Source organism: Mustela putorius, unplaced genomic scaffold (assembly GCF_011764305.1).
Source record: "Mustela putorius furo isolate JIRA1106 unplaced genomic scaffold, ASM1176430v1.1 tig00000281_pilon_pilon_pilon, whole genome shotgun sequence".
In the NCBI taxonomy this organism is placed as follows: domain Eukaryota; kingdom Metazoa; phylum Chordata; class Mammalia; order Carnivora; family Mustelidae; genus Mustela; species Mustela putorius.
The window spans coordinates 20,205,664-20,215,427 of record NW_025421343.1 but is presented as its reverse complement, the minus strand read 5'-3'; the positions used below and the strand labels follow the sequence as shown (position 1 = coordinate 20,215,427).

The following is a 9,764-nucleotide window of genomic DNA, read 5'->3' as shown; positions in this document are numbered from 1 at the left end:
CTGCCTACTTCCTTCATTGTTACCCCTCAAGGCTTAGTGAAAGCATTCTTGGGAACAAGTTCTTCTTTATTTCCTCTACCCATTTGCAGAATAAATCATCATGCCAGCAACTTATGCCCAGGTAGTTACTTTGACTGAAGAAGTCTGTACCTTACCAAGGACATGCTTAATGTTTAAATTTAGGCAACTTCAATTCATACAAAAGACTTAAAGCTCACCTTCAAAAGAATTCCTGCTAACATAGCAAAGATTTAGAAAATTGTTATCATCATCAGGTCCCAATTATCTTAAGAAAGAACTGTAAGTCTTAACAGTAATAAGATCTTTATTTGGGGTCTCTAATTCAAGTTCATTTGGGATTTTCTGAGAGCCAGACTAGGCCAGCATGATATGGTTACCAAAAATAGGATCTAAACTACTTAGAAATTGGGTGTACACATACACAATCTTATTCTGCAGCATTGGCCACTGTTCCTATTCAGGGAAATGGAAAACATATTTGAAATCTTCTATTTACACAATTTGTGAGTTGCTCACATTCATAAATCATTTATAAGGAAAGAATCTGAACTGCATATCTATGAATACAATGGTAATCAGTTCAAACCTCATTTTGACTGCTTTTCACTTCTATGTTATTTCTATGACTCATTTATTTAAATATGTATTGAGCACCTGACAATGGGCCAGGCCCCATTATAAGTAGTAGGGATGCAGCAGCAAACGACAAAGACAAATACCATATTAACAGGGAGCTTACCCTCTGCAAAGGGGATATTTATAACAGACAAGTTAAAAGCATAAGCAATATCACTTGATGCTATGAAGTAAATGAAACACAGGGATGTTCTGGATCGCTAACAGGTAAGAGTAGATTAGCCTGGGAGTCAGAAACAGCTCTCAAATGAAATGACATTGAACTTAGATTGAGTAACAGGAAGTAGTTGTTCATGGATTCACTGTTCTAGGCAGAGAAAACAGCAAGTGCCATTCTAAGGTGGAAAGAATTTGATATATTCAAGTAACAGAAAGAAGCTCTGAGGGACTAGATTTAGTGAGAGAGGAGGAGAATGGTTAGGGATGACAGCCGAAAAATAAGCAGGAAGAGACTAGATTGGGTCTTGTAAGCCCTTGTAAGGAGCTGGAATTTTATTCTCAGTACAATGAAAAGCCACCGAAGGAATTTAATCAAGAGAATTATGTGAACTGATTTACATTGTTAAGTTTCCGTCTAGCTTTTGGGACCAGCCTGGTGGTTCACACCAGGCTATCTATCCCCATGGACTGAGAGCTCAGGAGAACTGGACTGCAGTGACCTAAGACCTAAGACCACCTGACTCTGAATGGACCACATGAGGCTACTGTATTCAATACCTATATGTGAGTGAAGCCAGCTCTAGCTTGCTCTCCAGGCCTGAGGAGAGGCCTAGGATAACTCTTCCTGCCAATTTAAGCCATGTTACTTCATGAAACAAAGTACCAACTACGCAAGGAAATCCACCAATTGGACAGGCTGTACCTGGACTACAACCAAAGTTAGACTGTAAGAGTCATCTATAAAACACTAAAGAAACCCAGAGTGCAGAGTGCAGAAAGATAATAAATCCTGGTTTGTAGCATTCAATGATTGCACTAAGAAGTAGCAAGTCTATTTGTATTGAATGTAAATGTGAAACATAATGGATTGTTGCCTAGCAAAGGGGAAAAATGCTTTGTCACATACAATATTTCTGATGGTTGTTTGGTTAGAACATGAAGTGATTGATATTTCCTAATGCACATTGTTTAAAAGGCACATTTTACGGGCTGTAGTCTTGTAAATGATCTTTTTTAATGGTCATGAATTCTCAGCAAGCTGAAGCAGGAAAGGCAAAACAAATCTCCAAGATGAACTAAGCCTACAGAGGCCAACCTCAGAAAGGAAAAAGGAAAACAGTAATCATGCATCAGGTACTTCCTATAGCTGTGTCATCTCATTCATATAAAACCCCCCAGTGAAGGGTACTACCTTCTTATTACAGACAGAAAAACTGAGGCTCAGAGACATCATAGGGCTTGCCCATTATCATGAAATGAGTAAGCATCAGAGCTGTCTCTGTAGTCACTCCTACACCTGAGCATACAGTCTGAGTTACTTCCAGTACACCAAGCAAGGCTAAAGCCAACAGTAAAGAAAATCAGATAGTACATTCCAAAGGATTAAAGCACTTGAATCCCTGGAGAACCTATGTACAAAATGAGCCCATGTGTCCTTCCAGTCAACCTGCCATTTTCACCACTGTTAACCCTTCCTGCTACTAAGGTCTCAAGACAGGACTACAATGAAAGAGGCAATTCATGCATAGTCCCTTGGCCCCTTCTTGGATCCTTTTTCTACTTAGCAATGCCCCATGTTTTCATGCTTCCTTGGCCCATAGAATTACCAGCCTCTGTTCTCATATTCTTCATTCATGTTAGAACTGAAATGATTCATATCAAGAAGACAAATCTAAAAGAGATTCATTGTATGGTGATGAGAGATTTAAATTATTAAAATTAATGTCCGTATTTTTCAGAGATCAGTCCCTAGCCACGGGTAACTTAGGGGGAACCAGGACCTGCCTGAAGTCAATCTGCACGGATGATACCTGTAGCATGACTCAAGTAGACTCTGGTCCAGTACTTGCCCTGTCAAAGCTTACTTACCTTGTCTCTTAGGGCAAGACTCTTTCGCTAGCCGGGGGGAGGAAGGGATAGAGAATCTATTTTTAATAAATAACAAGCTGGAAAGACCAAAAAAAAAAAAAAATGAGCAGCTTAAGACCACTCAGTGGTTGTTCCTACCCATTCAGTGGCCTGAGCAGTGGGAGCTGCAGACCAGTCTTCAGTGGCCGGCTGGGCGCTCCAGTCTTCAGTAGGGAACTGCTGAATAGGCACAGAGGGCACCTGCACGCCTTCAGACCAGTCTGCAACTTCAGGCTGAGTAGCCGTGAACTCAGGAGCTGGCGCCGTCCATTCACCCTGGAATTCTTCCTTGGTCACAGCCTTTTCAGCAGCAGCCTGCTCTTCCTTTTCAATCTCTTCAGGATCCCTGTAGAAGTAGAGATCAGGCATGACCTCCCACGGGTGTTCACGAGAAATGGTGCCACGCATGCGCAGAACTTCCCTGGCCAGCATCCCACATCAGACCCACCGAGTGAGCTCCCTTGTTGTTGCAAGGGATGGCAATGTCCACTTCTATCCTCTCCAGCTACTCCTCCCAAACAGACATTATTCTTTTCCATTTCTGTAATTCGGCTTCTACCATGCGCCCCACCTGAAATTCTCTCCTTCCTCTTCTTTATGCAAATCCTACTCATCCTCATGGCTCTTGTCAGGACAAGTACTTTTAAAAAAAAAAAATGAATCTTATTAGCATTAAATATGTTACGTATTAACACTTTTAAAATATAAACATACATAAAGAAGAAAAGTTTTAAATCAATGTGATTCTATCACCAAAGTAACCATTTTTAGTAAGCTTTACCTGTCCTTAGCCCTTTTCTGATCATTCCAGCTCTCTCTCAATACTCAACCTCTCTCTCTCTCACTCTCTGTCCCTCACTCTCCTTTGAACTCCTTCAGTTTACTGACTATAATATGCAGTCATTTACAAGACTAACATATTTATTCAATTATTCCTTTAAAAAGTGTTTATCAAGTCTACCTATTCTGTATTAGACATCATTCTAGATTCAGGGTGGTAAATAAGACAGATTTGGTTTCCACCTATAGGAAATTTACAATCTAGTGTTTATACTCCTTAATATAACTTCCTAATTTAACAATCTGCATTTTATAAGTGAATACTATCTCCCAAGTGAACTGAAGCTCCTTGGGGTCAGTAAGTACGTAATGTCATTATGATCAAATATATAGCCAGTACTATTTATTACAATGCCCACAGCATACAAAAAGTCAGAAAGCTGGCCTTTCTTCATATCAAAATCAGCTTCAATTACATGTGACAAAAGCCCTAACAATGAACACATTGTTGATTTATAAACATTGTTATATTCTACTCTATTCCACACTAGATCACATTAATTAAAAATTTTTAACATAGCAAAATCTTAATTGAGGATTACAGTTTATAGTCTGCCCAGGCAGAAAGGACGTCTACGCTATATTAACATGGTTTCTGAGCAGGATAAATTGAACAGCTATTATCTAATCAGGTGCAATAAAAAGATGGGAAATTACCGTGAAACAGGTGACATGTGTTTATTGTACATAACATAATAACTGACTTGAACAGTGTCTGGCGGAGACTGGATGCTGCAAACTGCTTGCCAGATGAATAAATGGTGTCGAGAGTTCTTGGGTAAGAACAGCAAGTACAAAATGAGGGAGCACTAGACTCTGAGCTAGGTAACCTGGGTTCCAATCCTGATCTTGCCTCTTTAGTTAAGTTCCTTTACCTTCGGGGACCTTAATTTCACATATAAAGAGGGGCCTGGTTTATCCACATTCAATGCTTTTTTTTCCCCCATAGTCTTTCTTTTCTATGCATTATGTCACTGTCTACAATACAAAGAGCAGTAGGAAAAGAAAGGCTATGCAGTCGATGTGATTTTTTGTAGTCAACAGCATTTATTTATTTATTTACATACTTACTTCTTTTCATTGGAGTAAACAGTTAACACGTTACATTACTTTCAGGTGTACATTAGGAATGTGACAACTCTATGCATTACTCTCTGCTCACCACAAGTGCAGCTACCATCTGTCACAATACAAAGCTATTACAATACTACTGACTCTATTCCCTAAGCTGTGCCTGTTACCCCATGATTTAGTCATCCCGTAAGTGGAAGATGGTATCTCTGGCTCCTCTTCACTATAAGCCAGGGAGCCATGCCTCCCTCCATCCCTCTGGCAACCATCAATCTGTTGTCTGTATGTATGGGAGCTGCTGCTCCTGCTTTTTTTGTTTGTTCATTTGTTTTGGTTGTTGGATTTCACATATAAGTAGATCTACACTCAGTTCTTGAAGAGTAAATGCAAAGTAAGTACTACAAGAATTATATTTGTTGTGACTTATTTTGCTGAACTTCTCCTAACTACTGAACACAGATGAATAATGCATTCTTCATGCAAATTTCAACAAAACTCCTAATTACAATAGTCTATACAAATCAATTCATGTCGTATAAAACACATCACATTCTATAACATTGTGATGCACAAAGTAGAGCATCTTCTGGAGAACATTTTGATTACATTACAATCTTCTTCATTAATCTCAAGTTACCAATTTATTTCATAGACTAAAAAATAAATTCTATGCTTCTATCAAAGAGAATATTCCTTCCTTTTCAGGAGTGATCTCCTTTTTCCTTTGCTGAAGCTTTAGTTTTTATATTCTCTTATTTCATCTCCCCCATGATCATTCACTTCCAACCTCCTACAACTCTTTATTAGAGAGTAGCAGGGAAACATAAATCAAAACTAGGCATATCTTTGCCATTTGGCTTTTCTACTTGTACTAGTGAACACACATTAATGGAAATAAGGAGACCTGCCTACTGAAAAGCAGATATCAGGCCATAAAAGAAATCACCCTCCTTTCATTCTTTTACTTTAAAAAAAAAAATCAATTCCTTTTTGTTATGGTATCAGGTATGGTATCAAGCTTCCTATTCCAGAGCACATCCTACCTCATGTACAGTATGCTTAGGCCATACTGAACTGCAGTTTCCTGGACTGACCATGCACACTCTTCTTTCAGGACCTAAGCCCATGGTTGCCTTTCTATACAAATTCTCTCCCAGCCTGACCCCTTGTGTTTACATTGTTCCTACTCATTCTTCAAACTAACTTAAGCATGATGTCCTCTGAGGCGTTGTTCTCGACAACATCTCTCCTCCCCCTCCACCTGCCCGAGTAGACATTAAGGTCTCCTCCTCCGCCCACAAGCCAACGTTTCTGACTGCCTATCTTCCTTCATACTTCTCACATTAATCCATTAGCTCTTGAGAGATAGGAATCATCTCTTATTCATTTTCCTCGTTCCAACAAAAGAAGTACACAATAAGCACACAAGAAATGGTCACTGCTGAGTGAATTCATTAACTAATAATGAATACGGGGTGGGGGGACTTTGTATACCTAGATATATGGAAAGGGAACTTAAATGAATAAATCAAACACCAGGTTTTAAGACTTTTCTTCCCTCAGAGCACGTTCTCCAAATGGCAGTAGATTTTCTTCAGCATGTCCATTACACACAGGCTTCAAGAGATCAGAAACCAAGTCTTTTTCCTTCGTAATTTCTTCTGATGGCCCAAACAGAAGTAAGAGCTTTTAAAAAAAATGTTTTTTGATGAAAATTATACAACCCTTTCTATCCATGGACATTTACAATTTCTCAGTTTGAGCTAAGTACAAAAGACTACACAAGTTAACTTGCCATAGGATCCAAGATGATAACTTACCTACATACTTCATGCAAATTTGTTGCTAGTGGTCCTAGACCACACTTGTAAAACACAAGCATAGATTTTGAAAGAGATGGACCCTCACAGAGATTTAAGGCCAACCTCAAACCTCAAAGCCAGTGAGACATAGAGTTTGGGTGAGTTGTTTGAAGCTATGTAGCTCATTAAGCGAGGGCTCAGGTGATGGTCGTCCTACAGAATTAGAAGCTTTCTCCAATTTACTTATGAACAGGCCCCTCAAGATATCTCAAGCCAAGAACTTTGATTATCTTTAATTCCCCTATTTGATATTTATTCATTGATTTCTCTTTTTTTGAATTATTAATTTTTTATTTTTTATAAACATATATTTTTATCCCCGGGGGTACAGGTCTGTGAATCACCAGGTTTACACACTTCACAGCACTCACCAAAGCACATACCCTCCCCAATGTCCATAATCCCACCCCCTTCTCCCAAACCCCCTCCCCCCAGCAACCCTCAGTTTGTTTTGTGAGATTAAGAGTCACTTATGGTTTGTCTCCCTCCCAATCCCATCTTGTTTCATTTATTCTTCTCCTACCCACTTAAGCCCCCATGTTGCATCACCACTTCCTCATATCAGGGAGATCATATGATAGTTGTCTTTCTCTGCTTGACTTATTTCGCTAAGCATGATACACTCTAGTTCCATCCATGTTGTCGCAAATGGCAAGATTTCATTTCTTTTGATGGCTGCATAGTATTCCACATCTTCTTGATCCATTCATCTGTTGATGGACATCTAGGTTCTTTCCATAGTTTGGCTATTGTGGACATTGCTGCTACAAACATTCGGGTGCACGTGCCCCTTTGGATCACTACGTTTGTATCTTTAGGGTAAATACCCAATAGTGCAATTGCTGGGTCATAGGGCAGTTCTATTTTCAACATTTTGAGGAACCTCCATGCTGTTTTCCAGAGTGGCTGCACCAGCTTGCATTCCCACCAACAGTGTAGGAGGGTTCCCCTTTCTCCGCATCCTCGCCAGCATCTGTCATTTCCTGACTTGTTGATTTTAGCCATTCTGACTGGTGTGAGGTGATATCTCATTGTGGTTTTAATTTGTATTTCCCTGATGCCGAGTGATATGGAGCACTTTTTCATGTGACTGTTGGCCATCTGGATGTCTTCTTTGCAGAAATGTCTGTTCATGTCCTCTGCCCATTTCTTGATTGGATTATTTGTTCTTTGGGTGTTGAGTTTGCTAAGTTCTTTATAGATTCTGGACACTAGTCCTTTATCTGACATGTCGTTTGCAAATATCTTCTCCCATTCTGTCAGTTGTCTTTTGATTTTGTTAACTGTTTCCTTTGCTGTGCAAAAGCTTTTGATCTTGATGAAATCCCAAGAGTTCATTTTTGCCCTTGCTTCCCTTGCCTTTGGCGTTGTTCCTAGGAAGATGTTGCTGCGGCTGAGGTCAAAGAGGTTGCTGCCTGTGTTCTCCTCAAGGATTTTGATGGATTCCTTTCGCACATTGAGGTCCTTCATCCATTTTGAGTCTATTTTTGTGTGTGGTGTAAGGAAATGGTCCAATTTTTCTGCATGTGGCTGTCCAATTTTCCCAGCACCATTTATTGAAGAGGCTGTCTTTTTTCCATTGGACATTCTTTCCTGCTTTGTCGAAGATTAGTTGACCATAGAGTTGAGAGTCTATTTCTGGGCTCTCTATTCTGTTCCACTGATCTATGTGTCTGTTTTTGTGCCAGTACCATGCTGTCTTGATGATGACAGCTTTGTAATAGAGCTTGAAGTCCGGAATTGTGATGCCACCAACGGTGGCTTTCTTTTTCAATATCCCTTTGGCTATTCGAGGTCTTTTCTGGTTCCATATAAATTTTAGCATTATTTGTTCCATTTCTTTGAAAAAGATGGATGGTACTTTGATAGGAATTGCATTAAATGTGTAGATTGCTTTAGGTAGCATAGACATTTTCACAATATTTATTCTTCCAATCCAGGAGCATGGAACATTTTTCCATTTCTTTGTGTGTATTCATTGATTTCTTAATAAGTGCTTGTTTTTCCTACCAATAGTTTTCAAATTAAGCATTCAGAAAAGAAGAGGAATTAATAATGATAATTTAGATGAAGACTGGATCTTAAGTATCAAGACATTTAGATGGTACTCGAATTGATGAGTTGTTTGGCAATATTAAGTTGCATATATGCAAAGTGTTTGCAGGGAGGCTCTAGGAGTATTTAGGGGGCTTTATTAGCACCTGCCATTCTTAGAATGACAGCAGAAAGCAAGAGTCAAATGCCCGAATCTTCTTTTAATACGGGAATCAAAGTAATACCAAGGAGCTATTGTATTAGTTATTACCCTATAATGCTAATTAACAACCCACCCCCAAACTCAGCAGAATATAACAATAAGCACTTGTTCTCATGCTCAGGTGTCTTCAGGCTGGCCATAAATGGACTGATCTAGGCTACACACAATTGAGCAGCTCTGTTTCCAGCTGCAGATCCAGATGGGCTTGGATCCCCAGTGCAGGTTGGATTCAGTGCAATAAAAGGTATATACACATTCTAGAGCACGCACACACACACACACACACACACACACACTCACTCTCTGGGACCTAAGATGAAAAGGAAGCAGCTCTGTTTCAGGCACACACACACACACATTCTGGGACCTAAGATGAAAGGGAAGCAGCTCTGTTTCAGGCTGCAGATCCAGCTGGGCTTGGATCCACAGTGCAGGCTGGGTTCAGTGCAATAAAAGGTATATACACATTCTAGAGCATGCATACACCACACACACACACACACACACATTCTGGGACCTAAGATGAAAAGGAAGCAGCTACCTGGAGGAAGCTCTTTTCATGGCAATGGCAAAAGAGCAATCTCTACCACACAAGCCTTTCTTTTATGTCTAATGTCTACTAACAGCTCACTGGCCAAAGCAAGTCACATGGCGAGCCCAAAATCAATAAAAGGAGAAGTATACTCTACCACAGAAAGATGTGGAGGGAAGCGGACATGCTGAACAAGAAACTCCACAAAGTATACAAAGCTATACAAAAACTATAAAGCTGGCTTAAAATTGGAATCCTTCTGACCAATGTTTGGAAAGAAGTATATTGTTTAACATAAGCTCAATATGAACATATTTAAATATCACTTGCCTTCTCGCTCTAATCAAAGCTATAAGGAGAGAAAAGCAGGTTATGGCCAGAACAGCTCATTAAGAACACAAATGACTCTTAATAATGATTAGATGCCTTGATTGACACAAAATGGCAGGACTCAGCCAAATTCACTCCGTAGACGTCA

At 39.7% G+C, this 9,764-nt stretch overlaps 1 pseudogene; it reads right to left on the bottom strand.

Moving 5' to 3' along the window:
* Nucleotides 1-2,793: 2,793 nt before the first annotated feature.
* Nucleotides 2,794-5,762, bottom strand: LOC101692321 (annotated as a pseudogene).
* Between the last annotated feature and the right edge of the window lie 4,002 nt (nucleotides 5,763-9,764).